Source organism: Vanellus vanellus, assembly GCF_965231255.1.
Source record: "Vanellus vanellus genome assembly, chromosome: 11".
Classification (NCBI taxonomy): Eukaryota; Metazoa; Chordata; class Aves; order Charadriiformes; family Charadriidae; genus Vanellus; species Vanellus vanellus.
The window spans coordinates 11173834-11188547 of record NC_138916.1 but is presented as its reverse complement, the minus strand read 5'-3'; the positions used below and the strand labels follow the sequence as shown (position 1 = coordinate 11188547).

Below are 14714 nucleotides of genomic sequence, written 5' to 3'. Positions count from 1 at the left end.
ATTGGAGAGGGTCTAGAGGAGGGCCATGAAGATTACCAGAGGGCTGGAGCACCTCTGCTATGAGGACAGGCTGAGAGAGTTGGGGTTGTTCAACCTGGAGAAGAGAAGGCTCCGGGGAGACCTTATAGCAGCCTTTTATCCTCTAAGAGGATCTGAAATATATTTGTCTACTAGATGTATACATTAAGAAAACAAAAACTTAGTTCTCACATTTACAAGCTCAGAATTTTGGAGTTAAAAATCTTTTATCTTACCTTGACTTCACTATCTTAATTCATATCTCTATGACCCAAGCAAAATACTGACTCTTTCTGAATCTACTCCCAGGAGAGTAGGCTGCTCTTGTTGCTCTTCATTCATCATGCTCTCAGAAGAAAGTGGGAGGCTATACAATGACAAAATAGGAACATGACCGTTTCTTTTACTGTTCCTAAAACTACTTCACAAAAAAAAAATAAAAAAAAAAATCAGTACTATTAGGGGCAAGTAAGAGGCTCTCAGCAGGAAGTCCCCCTTTCAGTCATTTAACAAGGAAACACTGCACCACGTATGCTAAGAGCATTCTCTTCACAGGCACAGCCAGTAAAGCTCAGATCCTAACTTATGAAGTAGAAGAAAAATCTGAAACGTGTTTATGTGGTAATATGGAAAGAGAGCCGCAGATCATCAGAAGAGTAATTCACACATCCAAATAACAGGACAGCATTCTCCAGGTTAGTCTTCATTCAGATGACAAGCAGCCTGTTATATGCACTAGCAATCTCAGTGTGGCAAGACCTGGTGCAGAGACAGCACTGGCTAAGATGCCTTCTCAGATTCTATGAAGATGAGAGATTTGGTAGATATACCAATGTCCTGCATAGGACAGAGCTCATATAATGCAACAGTTTAAAGACCCACACAATACTGTATCAACACAAGAACTCAGTTAAGTTTCATTACTTCTGGTTCCAGTGAGAACGACGCAACTAAACAGTCTAGAACTGTCTGAAAAGGTGGGTTTTTTTTCAGCATGTTGAGGAAAAGTCTCCATTACAGATATTCAACTTCACATGTGAAGGCTTGGTGAATTACATCCAGGGCAGCTTTCTGACTATCAAACCATGCCAAGTCCAGAGACTTGGTTCAACTCCAAGAAGCTATGCAAATGCTGATGGCATACCTAAGCCCAAGAGAAATACAGTCACACCAGGGAAGAACTGTTAAGCACATTTTCTACCGAAATGTGAGGCACCTACTAATGCCAGAGCTGCCTTTTTTATTTATTTATTTATTTGCCCAGAATAACTGGGGAAAAAAAAAAAAAAAAAAGAAAATGAGAAACAAACCAAACAGTGCAAATGCACTGTTAACAGTAAAGCTTTTAAAGAATATTCACAAGAAGAAGAGATAGAAACGCTCAAGAATTCAAGAATTTTATTTTAATGGATAACACATTAAACATTAGATATATAGTATGCAGGTTAAGTAGGAGCTGATACTCTTAACTTTATTACAACATCACACCAGTTAGAAATCACACCTACAAGCTGGAAACTTCTGTAGGCACTGCTGCTAGAACAGAACTAGCTACGAGGGTGCTTAAAGCACACAGGAAAAAAGCATAGGACTTGTTAGGAAGTGTCCTCAGGTGAGGAATGTAAATTGAGAATTCCATTATTTTATCTGAAATAAAGACAACACAAAAAGCCCAGAGCAAGCTATTTTCATGACATCTGCCCTCTTCTACTTCAGTTCCTTTCTGTATTCATCTTCTCTTTGTGCTTTCTTACTTCATCTCTCAAAACTTCGATGTTACAACCTGTTCATTGTCATCTAAGCGGTGGGTAATTTATCTTGTGGAACTTTGTCAGAACACGTTTGACCACCCAAAATCCTCCTCCTAGCTAGTGAGGCTACCTCCAGCTTCAGTAGGTTTTTTTCAGTATTTGCAGTCCAGATTATTTAGAGGGTAGGGTGGAGGGAAAGGAATAAGACCAGCAGAGACCAAAGGCAGAGACTGTACTTCATCAGAAACGCAAGGAGCTCTGAAAGAACGGAGCTGAAACTGATGATGGTGGAGCAGCATGAAGCTCCTCGGGTAATTTTTCCAATGCTATTAACCTTCACCTACAAGGCCTGCCCTTAAGCGGTTAAACAGTAACCTGCAAAAGTAAAAAAGTTACAAGAGAGACAATACATGCTTCTCACTTTAAAAAATTCTGGGAGAATGGCCAGGCCCATATAATTGTTTTTAAACTTTATTTGGGAGGATAAATAAGGACGTTACAACTCTCAATCTATGTAAAAGACTGCTCATTTTAAAATGGACACCAGAGCCTCCTATGGAATTTTGAACACATAAAACAATAGAACATTTTTGATAGTGTTAGAATTGAACTGTGTCACACAGCACAATTCAGCTATTTACAAGTTTCCACATTGTAAGTCATGTTATTAAGCTTTAATAGCCTTCTGGTACTCAAAAGAATAAAAAGTTACATAGGGTCAAATTTTAAAGGCTATACAGAATTTCAGCCAAGAATCTAGTTTGCCTCCCTCTCTCCCACTATATGGTAAAGTCTGCCATTTTGCTATGTAGAAAATTAAAGTAACACATTTGAAATTTAATATATGCAATTCTGAAATTTCACTTTGTCCTCTCAAAAATTCCTCACTACTTTATAAAGCAACGCTTCAGTGATTCAAATCCAATATTCCCACACAAACCACAAGAGTACACTACTGGAATTGTTCCTCCTCCTGTATCAGGAGGTGAACATCTAATGTCAGCAGGCTCGCTTAAGCTAGAGCTCCGGTACCTTTCAGAGGAACACTGACAAGCTCTAGACCCAGGATGAAAGTGTATGCAAGCACTTGGTCGGAACAACATTTGCATTTTTAGAGAACAGGTTTGCATAAAAAGGAATGGATAATCCTCAATTCAGCACTGACTCCAGTATGCTATTTAATTAGCTTTAAACATAGCATGTAGTTGAGCAACCAGTAAGCTGCTAATTAAAAATACATATTTTTAGTTGCCCCCAAAGCTGACATATTTGCATCAGCTTCATTTGCCCCAAGACAAACAAGTAGTGTCAAAGGGCTGATAATGCTTTCATGCATTGTTTCTCGCAGAAATCAAAATACTGTAATAGTTTCCTCCTGCTGGCAAGGGGGGGGGGAGAAGAGAGAAACTTGACCTACATAATGAGGCGCTGAAGAAACTCAGTTAAGCTTCAGGGTGTTTTTGGGAGGGGGAGGAGAGATTTATATTTTTTCCTCTCTAATAATGAAGAGTCAAGCAGTTGTGTATGGCTACACTAACTACAAGCGTTGGCTGATTTGACATTTAACTAGATGTCTCACTTTTAAGGCTTAAAAATATCCCCCTCCTGTTCCAGGCGATTTAGTACTCTTGCACTAACAATGTAATGAATTAACAGAGTTAATTTTTAGGCTGTCCATTACCTTCCTTTAAAGGGAGGTCGAAAGAAAAGACCTCACAAAACCCTAACCTTTCACAGGCTCAGTACACCAAAGGAAGAACATATGGTGAAACTGTTTGGGGTTTTGGTTTTTTTTGTTTGTTTGTTTTTTGTTTTTTTTTTTTTTTTTTTTAAAGGAACTATTTACAGACGAAGCAGAGCACACTTCTGCAGCTCCACTGGAGCCGCAAACTTTAGCGGAGACAGATTTCAGACAACCACCACCAACCCCTGCCGATTACTCTCACGGTTACAAAGCTTCAACTTGTCCCAAGCCCGGGAAGACCGGCCGGCCCGCTGCTACCGGCCTCCAACACCCACCCCCCGCCCCGCTCCCGGAGCCCCCCCGTCGCCCCCAGCCACATCACCCACGGACACCCCGCGGCTGGAGCAGCGGCGGGGGCCGGTTCCCCGCCGGTACGCACCTTCTCGGCGCGGCCCTGCGCCCCCGCCGCCGCGCCGCCGCCGCCGCGGGTGGGTGCCCACGGCATCTCCCACAAAGGAGGCAGAGTAGGGGCGCGCATAGCAACAGGGCCGGGCGGCGATTGGCCCCGCCGGGCGAGCGCCGGCCTCCTCGGCGGCCCGGCCCGGCCCCCCCGCAGCTCGGCCGCAGCAGCGGGCGCGGGGAGAGCCAGCCCCCGGCTGGGGGGAACAGCGACGCTGCGGCCCCGAAACCCACCCGGCGAGCTCCCCGCTCCAGCGTCTATCTTCACCCCCCTCCTCAATTTTTTCAGTGGCCTCTTTCGGGGACTGATTTATGAAGTTGCTTTAAGAGACCAGTCTCCAAACTGCAGGCATTGTTCCAGGTGCAGTCCAAACAACACGCTCTACCGCGTTGAACGCTTTCATCCAGTTCTTACCTATTGGAAAGGCTGAGAGAACTGGGTTTGTTCAGCCTTGAGACAAGAAGGCTTATGGGAGACCTCATCACCATGTTCCGGTATTTAAAGGGTGGCTACAAAGATGGAAACTCTTTTTACAAGGAGTCACACGGAAAAGACAAGGGGTGACGGGTACAAATTACTCCTGGGGAGAGTCTGATTGGACACAAGAGGAAAGTTTTTCACACTGAGAACGATCAGCCATTGGAATCATCTCCCCAGGGAAGTGGTGGGTTCCCCAACATTGGACACTTCTAAGATTCAGCTGGACAGGGAGCTGGGCCATCTTGTCTAGACCGTGCTTTTGCCAAGAAAGGTTGGACCAGATGATCCTTGAGGTCCCTTCTAACCTGGTATTCTATGATTCTATTCACAAAAACTAAAGTCAGATGACATTCACCATATTAACAGAATCAGCACAAAAAAAATATTTTACTCTTAGCCCAGCCACATCACAAAACAGGAATAAAACTCTTGTTCTGTAATTAGATGCCATGAAACTATGAGAAGTCCAGATCAAACTAGACTTCACAACCACATTCAAAATCCAGTAGCACTCACTAACCCATCCAAGAGCATGGGAAACATGCTACTTACTTCAGAGAACAATGACTCTTCCCCACTCACATTTTATATAAAGGTATCATTTAGCTGTGGTTGCAAGAAAACATAGCCTATACAAGATTTCTAAGTAGACGTTTTATCCGAGGAAGGTTGAATACCTTTTAGTAGTCGGCCCATTTAAAGATTGTAGATACAGATAGTGCCTTACAGAAAGTTATATGCAAAACATACTATTTCATTAGTCACTGACATTCAAGCTTCCTGTATATTTTATCTCAGTTTGCTTTCCCAGTATTTTTCTTTCATGGAACATTTACTTCTACAAAAACACTGTAGTTTACACAGTTGTCTGCAAAAGCAGTTTCAAGTTTTCTTAATTGAGCAACCGCCTAGCCTTTGAAAAAAGTACTCGGATGATTTTCTATGAAACAGTTATTCAATATCTATGGGAGGAATGGGAGGGGTAAGAGGAATATTTATCACATTGGTAAACACAGTATGTTTAAAAGTTTTGCTAACAAGAGGCAGAAGCAACAACCCCGAGCCAATTCCCATGGGGGCCGGCAGAGACAGCATTCAGGAGCCACTCAATTGTTTTCACCAGCCAACTAATAATGTTTTAGTGAGGAGCAGCTGCCTCTAGATGATAGGCATACCTACCCACCACAATGCTCCTCTACAGTCTCCCCAAATTGGTCTACTGGACCACAACCACAAAGACCCTTTTCATACCTGATATTCTTCAAATACAGTAAAAGTAGGACAGCATGTTGACACTCCAGCTTTTAAGCTTACTGTCCTAAGCCAGCCCTAGATATACACAGCTGAGCTCTGTATGTATTTGGAAGAACACCCCAGAAATGGATGCATCTGGCCTAATAAAGTGCTAAATTTAGAAATGACAGTATTAGCAATTCCACCAAACAAAACCCACCTTGAAGCATGCTACTCATTTATCAGTTTGATCTTGTATTCTTCCACAAACTCCAGCAGAGGCACAAGATACCCATGATAACAGGACATTGTTAGTGTGACTGAACATAAGAGAATACAGTAGCACAGAGATATACATAGTACTTTATCCTGAGCCGCATATTCCCCAATATAAAGCAGCTGCACTCAAAATACTACTAATACCCTTGCAGTTTTAATACTGTGCAAAATGACTAAAAATAAGCAAGATGAGACTGTATTTTAACCCACCTTCTGCCACAAAAAGGGTAACACTTATTAAAATAAAAAACAGTAAGGTCTTGATAAGAATGGATTTTATCCAACACCACCTTAAGGAATAAGAAGTCCCACACATTTCACAGAGCAGGAAATCCCAGCCAAGCGTGGTTCATCTGAGTATCAAGTCAACTACACATCAATTCAGCAACACTTGCCAGTAGACTTAATTGGCACCAATCCCATGTTACAAAAAAAAAAAAAAAAAAAAAACACAAAAAGCAAACCAACTTCAGCCTTTGGAGGGCCATGCCAAAGCACAGGATGTCTAGTAACAATTTAGTTCAGAAAAACACTCTAGTTCTGAGTACAGCCCTGCCTTGTGCAGGGAAAGTGGGGTGTGCATGCAACCCCTAAGGAGCAAAGCATAACTGATTTCATGGCACCTTATATTTACACAGCCTAGTTGTAGAGACAAGCTAAAAACAAAAGCACATTTCTACCAATGCATACCTTGTTTGAAACAATCATTTGGATTGAGTTATTAATTCGCAGAATAAGCACTAAGCACTCACGGAGACAACCCTATTCCCTTCTTCCCCTTCAGATGCTCAATTCCTCAGAACAAAGCTGAGCTCAGTTCCTGATGCTTGCAATGCATGTTAAAGAGCTGATAAGATATACCATCCAGTCTTAATTTATGTGTATCTTTCCTTTTTCCAATGTTTACAGTCAAATTTATTGAATAAGAAAGACTACATATAGGCTATAGCACACCTAGAACAGTTGAAAGCATCAGGTGCTAACAGTTCCACTATGATTTTAAACCAAAATCAGTGCAGATCATAAAGCTTCTCAACATTTCATACTAAAAGCTTAACTGAAAATGAATACAACCAGCTTATAAAGTGTCCTAAAGCATTTATGAAACTGAAGGCCATTATATAGTCTCAAGATGAAGATGGGATGAAAAAGCATACAATGCATATCAATCAGCATCACTTAACCTTTTCTCTCTAACAGATCCAAAATACTTTCTCACAGAAACTCATTAAATCAGTGAGACTATCAGTAGGAAACTTTCAAAGGCAGTACAATAATAGCCAGTTATTCCAATTTAGGGAACTTAATCACTCATGGTAAGATGAGGCAGATGTGTATTCTAGCAGTTTTACGCTGATTTCCTGATCTTTACCTTCAAATTTTTCTAGTATTATCAACTATTCCTCCTGTTTCAGCTCCATATACTAGCTACTTGGTCTACTCATTCAGTTTTTCTAACAGCATACACACTTCTAAAAGGGGTCTTCCATACCTTCGTTGTGCTAATGTGGTGTAAGCAGTTACACTGTCTGAACATCCTACATGGGGAGTACTGCCACTAGCATCATTATGGTAGCAATCATTACCCAGCCCTCTCCTCCAGTTCTAGTCCTCCAGATATGTTGTTTCTCACAGCTTCTCCACGGTAAACAAAATTTCTTTGGCCATTTAAATAGCATGTGCTTCAAAAGAAAGAAGCTATTTCCCCTTCAAAATAAAGCAAAACAAAGCCGTACTTTTCATTAAGAGGCCATCTGAAGTGGGAAACTTGTGTAGGAAATATGCTTGAGGAATTGTGCTTAAAGAATTATATAGCAGAGAAAAAAAGGATTTACCTTCGAGCAGCATGAGTGTTGATATTAATCCCTTTCCCCAATCCGTCCACTCCCAGCCTATACTGATCTTGATTATTTTGTCACTGTTCATTTCCTACTGACAGGAAACTCCTCCTCCTTTACTCCACGTCAGTGGAATATTTACTAAAGCTCTTCTCTTCCCAAGGCATCTGTTTTCTTCCCCTCTACCCCCAAGTCCAACTACTTCACCAGAACTAAAAGCCTGACTAAAATGCTGTAACAAAAAAGAGCAAGTAAATAGGATGTCTTTCTGGGGCTGTCTCGTAACTATTCAGAGCTAACATGCAAAGAAAATGCACTGATACTTGTGACTTTACAGAAAACTGCATAAAGCATCACCACAACGTTTTAACGATTCACTCGGCTAACACAGAAGTTATGCCTTCAGCAACTAGTCATCACAGTCATTTCCTCAGATATACTCTTAACCACCCTCTCTGCCCCTCCAAGTCTGCAGACCAAACTTGCTGGCCTGCCTGAAAGCGTGAGGGAGCAATGGCTGGTTCCACTTATGTTGTCAGGCTGGGCCCTGGCAGGGAACCAAGGAGAACAATACCTGGCAGGGGAGAAGGGTGTCCCACCAGTATGGAAAGGAAAAAAAAAAAAAAAAAAAAAAAAAGAGCATGCTGACCACAGCAGCTCTTCCCACACCTCTCCTCCTGACTCTCAGAAGCAACCACCATCCCCCCCACCATGGTACAGACTGTACTGAGGATATGGGCTAACATTTGCCATCCTCAACTCTTTGCTGAATTTATCTCTCTGCCCTTCCTCCCCCATTATACCCAATGACAAGATGATACTTGCACAGCACCCTGAGAAAGAGGCTTAATTTATTGCAGCGCACAAAAGTGTGAAACATGCCCTAGAAATCCTGAAGGCTCATCAGTAGGCAAAAGGAATCTCTGCACGCACAGCACCATTAAGAGGTTAAACTAGCACAGGCAGTCACCTGCTTGTAGTCTCACTAAAGAAGTTCACAGACTACAACGGACTGACTTACCAACCTGGTTCCCAGGGATCTTAATGGAAAAAAAATATCACTAACTTCACAGGATACACAATGTAAAACAGATGACACGGCATATGTGCAACCAGAGATTCCTTATTCAAATACATTCTCTTTTTTTATTACACCTCAGAAGAAAATCCAACTTTTTTTTTTCCCCCTAGGAACAAAAAGTCATCCCTCACCATAGGTTTGGGAAATGCATTGATCACTGTTAAGAGAAAAGTGTTAAGTGCCCCATGGTTACTGGGTACTACATACCTGGACAGAGAGAGATTGGATGCCTTACCACAAAATGAAAAACGGTCAAATAAAAAAAAAAAAAAAAAACATGTATGGGGGGAGCTAAAGAACTCCTCTTACTGCCCTTAAAGAAACAAAGTTGTCCAGAAGACTTCTCAGTAAGACTATTTTGGTCACCTTTATTCTTAATAAGGATTCTTCCCTTCAGAACACCCATGGAAGTGTCGTTAGTATTTCACATACGTTGAGTGCTTCCCTTCCCATGTGTTCATCTGCCTCTACCGATTCATACACAGCTCTTCTCCAGATTATCCCTGAGAGCATCCTCATACTATCCCATTACATCTTTGCATTTTGAGTCAACATAATGTAGTAACACCATCCCAGATAGCAACTTTAAATAGTTTTGGTCCCAAAGCTAACATTAAAAGGTAACACAACCATCACTAGTGAAAAGAACTAGCCAGGCCCATTTAACAAGGAAGAAAATATACTAATACAAGCAAGTATAAACATTTTATTCAGTCAGAATAACACTGAATTGTTAAGAACAGCTGGAAAATTTTCATGACCCTTACAACTCAATTATACTGTTTCAAGTAGCCTTTATAAAAAATCTCTCTTCCAATCTTGGTACAGTTATGCATGCAGGTCAAGAATAACTGCACATGGCTTCAGCTGTGTGCTTACAGCTATGGCTATATTCATCCCACCCTGCACTGGACAAGCAGAAAAAGGAGTATGTAATGAACATGAAAGTCTTCCAAAGTCCAACTACCTACACATCCAAGGGACGCTCTTCTGTATTTGCATTCACCCAGGTTTATAGTTATCCTTAACTGCCTACTGCTATATGAAATTTTTGTACTCGGTAATACAAAGGCAACCATGCAATTGTACACACACTTCTAAAACAATTTAAACTTAAAAAGTGGTTTCTGTCTAAACATTAAATACAAGTTACCTGCAAAAACTTAACAATGTACTACCACCTTGAAAATCAATGATGTGAGACACCTTCAAAAATCTAAAAAACATAGTATCACGTCAGAATGGAGAAAGTTATTATAGCTGTACTTACAGTTAAACTGCAAGATCTTATTGACTAAAGGAACAGCTAGTAACTGCTGGACTGTTATCCTTAACTTATTGCTGATAGGATAAAAGGCTGTGGCTATTTCACCACCGTTTAACAGTTGCTATTAGTAGACATTTGTCAAAATAACAAAGAAACATTTTGCAAACAGTGAAGTAGACAGAGCAAGTTCTTTTAGCAAATGTCATATAGCTGGTTTGTTCCCGTCAGTTACCCTGTTTTCACAGAAGATTTCTAATTTTAATAAGCAGAATTTCATTTGGCAACAAACTCACATCTCTCATGAGAATCTGTATTTATAAACGTTAGCTTATTTTTAAAAACATTTAGAAGCTGGCGGACCTCAGATCCAATAATAGTTTCAACACCGCCCTTAACAACTAAGACCAGGGATCTGATCCAGCATGCCGAAGTTTCTCACTTCAGCAAGTAAAGAATATGGTCAGAAGTGTTTAGGTATATAGCCCAAGCCTATGGACTTGGCATATCCACAAGCCCCAAAATATGCACCCAAATCGCACTCCATCTGGTTTAGCAACAAAAGCCCCTCTGAAGGCAGCTAGTATGGACAACTCTGACCAACCAAAAGGAAAAAGGCAGAGTTGTTACTAGTATGGTTTGCTCTCCCTGAGGAACAGCCACACAGTGAAGAACTCTCACTATTGAACATGGATAAGAGCACTCTTCCAACCAAAGAACTACTTCTACAATGGCAGGACTTGCCTCGCTGTCAACACTAGGTATGAGCTGCAGAACAAATAGGAAAACTTTACTATAAGCAGGTATTTCAAGCCAAAATTTAAGATTTTCCAATTCTACAAATGAACATCCTTAGATTTATTTTTTTGGGGGAAAAAAAAAAAAAGACAAGCACCTCAAAGCTAAGAATTCTTCTAAGTTAAATTTTTGTAGTAGAAATTTAACAAAAGAGCATATATTCCCATTTCTTGGGTGCAAGGACAGAGTTGTATTAAAAGAATCTAGACTCTACCCTGAACTAAAAAAAAAAAAAAAGACAAAAAAGGCTTGTATTCCTGTTCACTCATCCTCATCCACTGCATCTATATATTATGTGTTATCGGGACAAATCTGCTCTCCCCAAAGATTAGGACTAGATGGCTTCATGCCTTGTAAATGGAATCTGAGTGTAATATCCTGACCACCTGTCAGTTTGGTTGTTTTTTTATCCTGACCAGTTTTAGTTTTTCTTTCTTTTAAAGGATAAACTTGTTTTATTTGACAGTAATCCAGATAGGAAAAGCAGACACACACACCCCCTTTCCTGACCATCAGAGCTAGCCTCCCTCGCCACACACACCTTCTGGCACGTGCCCCTGGGTGGCAGAGCGTGTTTGCCAGCACGGCTTCCTCCCGGGCCCGGGAGCAGCGTCACCTCCATCCAGCTCATTATCACCCAACCTGCACTTACCTGTGGCAACCAAGCCCAAAGCATTGCCCAAACACTTTTGGAGTGACAGCTCCACTAAGCAGGAAGCACCTCATTTCCAGTTTATTACTTTGTTTACTGGCTACATCATTCCACCACGGAAAAGTTTAAGTGCTTCGTGACATTTCACTGAGAAGATATTATAAAATTAATGTGTCTGTATCACAGTGCAACATAGGACACTAAAATACCACTCATCCCTTTCCAAAAGATATTTTCACTTCCCGATCTGCACACTCTCTAGCACATCATCTTTGCTGAAAAGTTTTCCACCAAATCTTTCACAGAGTTAATACAGGGCATAAAATTTACCCTTGTTTTTAAAAACAAGGACCTTATCCAGATGTCCTAACTTAACAATTAATTCCACAACTTCTAAACATTCTGGTTCAGCTCACTTTCCCCCATTCCCATGCCTTCTCATCCTTCCTCCTAAGAATTTGAAGAAAAGCATTCAATCAACTCTTCCTCTTCATTAATCTCTCTTCCAAGCTTTCTTCACAGTTACATCCATAAATCCTTCAGCTATGTTTCTAATAGGAGGTAGTAAACAGACTTTTGTTGAACGCAAAGAGTTAGCTCCTTCCATACTAAACCACCAAATAAGGTGGAAGCAAGTCTCTTAACCCAGTTACTACAAACAGACCCAGAGGCACATATCCAAGTTTGACTTGCAAAGAAGGAAGGAGAAGAGAAAAAGCAATTTCAATACTGATTGTTCCTCTCTTGTAGACAGAAAGCCATTTCTTTAAATTAGGATAATCAAGGAGGGAATTAATGCTTCAGAAACCAAGAGACAACTGCTTTTTGCTTAATTTGTAAGTGAAAACAGAATAGTCTCTACACAAAGAACACACAGCAGAGGAATAAACAAAGCAAGGTAATAAAAAAGTAAGAAAAGACTAGAATAAGGTGATTAAAAACAGCCAGCATGCTTTTAGAGATAAACAAGCCTGTCTTCCTCCTTTAACTGATCATTCACGCAGTGAGAAGGAGGGAGGAGGAAGGAGCAGTAAGTCTGAGCTAATTAGACTATAGTAAGACTTTTGATGTCTTGTAACATTCCCACAATAAAATATGACTATACTGTAGATTCATCTAAACCACAAGATTTTTTCCAGTTGTGCACCAAGTGCACTCTAAGAGTACATAACAAGCCTTCCCAGTTTGGCAGTAAGCTATCACCCTGACATTATGCAATGTTTTCATTGACTCCGATGGTGAAACAGTGTGTTTATACAGTTTAGGAACAAAGCTGAACTGGAAGAGGTTGCAAGCACTCTGCTATGAAGTCTAGTTCTGTCTTCCAAACTCAATAAACTGGCAAAGCGATCAGAAGTCATTAGAACGAAGTTCAATAGAAGCAAGAGCACAGCCCTGTACTTGAGAAAGGAAACAGCAGTCCAAACATGCAACACGAAGCAGCTGACTAGGCAGCTGTACTGCAGAAACTAAATCGTGGTACCATGGATCAAAGCTAGGTAAACTGATACGTTGTTACTACAGAAAGACTAAAAAAAAAAACCCACAACGAAAACTCAAACATCACTCCAAAAACATCATATGTAAGAAAGGGAGATAAATCATTCTTCTCTCTGACACTGGTGAAGCCTCAGCTGAAGCAACGCAACCACTGTATTTTAAAATGCTTCAACACTTCACTTTAAGAATGGCAGTGTAGGAAAGGTAAAGACAAGCCACAGCCATCGGTATTTTAGTTACTGCACTCCCGAGACCCGGTATAAAGGTATTCGTGTGAATGTGCTTAGAGCAACCACTGCCCTTCCACACTGACACCCCACCTGATGGGCGAGTCCTGAGCGATGCTCGTGAGACATGTCCTGTGAATGCCCTGTGTCTCTGCACAGCAAAGGATTAAGTCCACATTTTTACCTGTGCTTTCAATCCTCTCCTCCTCACTTGCAAAACTGCTCCACGGGTTTGCTATGCAACACTCCACATTCCATCTTCTCCTCCATAGCGCTTTAATATATTACATGTTTATATCTGTAATTTTCAAACTTTCCTTATAATAAAAGGGAGGTAAGTACCTGAGGGCTAAATTCCCCCTTTTTCTTCATTTCTGCTCATCCCTCTCCCCTCCTGTTTTAAATTAAAACGTTCTATAACATTTCCCACTTTAAAAAGTGGTTGCACATTTAGATCTTCCCTTTCTTCTCCTGCACCTCTGATTTTTGCTGGCGATAACAAGAATCTTATTGGTAGTATGACAAAGGCTAAACCATACCTTCTCCCAACATGCCTGAGCATTACAATCTTATTAAGCTTAATTCTAACTACAAGAACTACATCTCTCTGCTCCAAATGGATTCTGATATAATTAGTTGTAAGAATAAAGAAAAAACCCAAAACACTTCAAGCCTTCTTAAGTCTGTTTCTTTGCATTTCACTTGGTGTGTGGATTTGCAGTCTGGATTTTGAGAGTCTGTATAAAAGTGAGACTGTGGCAAGCTGAGTGTTCTGCTTCTCCCCTGTCCTTTGCTATTAATTTGCAACGATTGGAAGCAGGTGACTGCACACTTGACTGCTTGTGTCCTGTGGTGCAGCTGCTATGCAGAAAGCAGCACATGTAAACATTTGCATGATTTGTGCCTCCTAAGAGTCTCTGTGGGCCGCATGTGGCATTTAGGCAGCACTTTCACAACCCCCTTTGTGCATGGTATTGCTCTGTGACATTAGCACAGTTAAGCTAGAGGTATTTACTAAAATGGCTGGAGATACTCTCCAATGTTTGGCAAGATCCATGATGTATTTCAAGATTTTTGTTAAAAGAATTTCAAGACATTAGTTCTGAAGGGTTTCACCCAGTGTGTCATAGACATTTTACAAGAGAGAGGAATCTTAATATATTAAGTGTCAGGTTAGGAAAAAAAGCAAACAAAAACCAAACAACCACACAACAACCTAAAAACTCCCTTTATAAATTTGGTTCCCTTTATACCAGATTGGCTAAAAAAAAAGGCACCTGATCACTTCTCATACAGCAACTAAAAATGTTTCCAACGTTCTAACTTTTTCTGCCTAAAAATTAAAGAAAAGAACAGACAAAAGTCATATACAGGTTTTGAACTGCTACAGCAGAACATTTTAAGGCTGCAAAAACTTGAGTTTTACCTGGCTATTTTGAAATTATTTCA

The 14714-nt window shown here is 40.7% G+C and overlaps 1 protein-coding gene across 3 annotated transcripts in view; it reads right to left on the bottom strand.

The window, feature by feature from the left end:
- Positions 1–14714, bottom strand: part of ATOSA (atos homolog A) — a 50321-nt gene that overhangs the window by 33921 nt on the left and 1686 nt on the right. Inside the window, exon 1 of one of the 3 annotated variants that reach the window (XM_082488892.1) lies at positions 3893–3910. The exons of the other annotated variants lie outside the window; for them this stretch is intronic. The gene's annotated coding sequence lies outside the window, so the exon portion shown is untranslated. Of the gene's footprint in view, positions 1–3892; positions 3911–14714 lie in introns of those variants that run through there. 3 annotated transcript variants of the gene reach the window in all.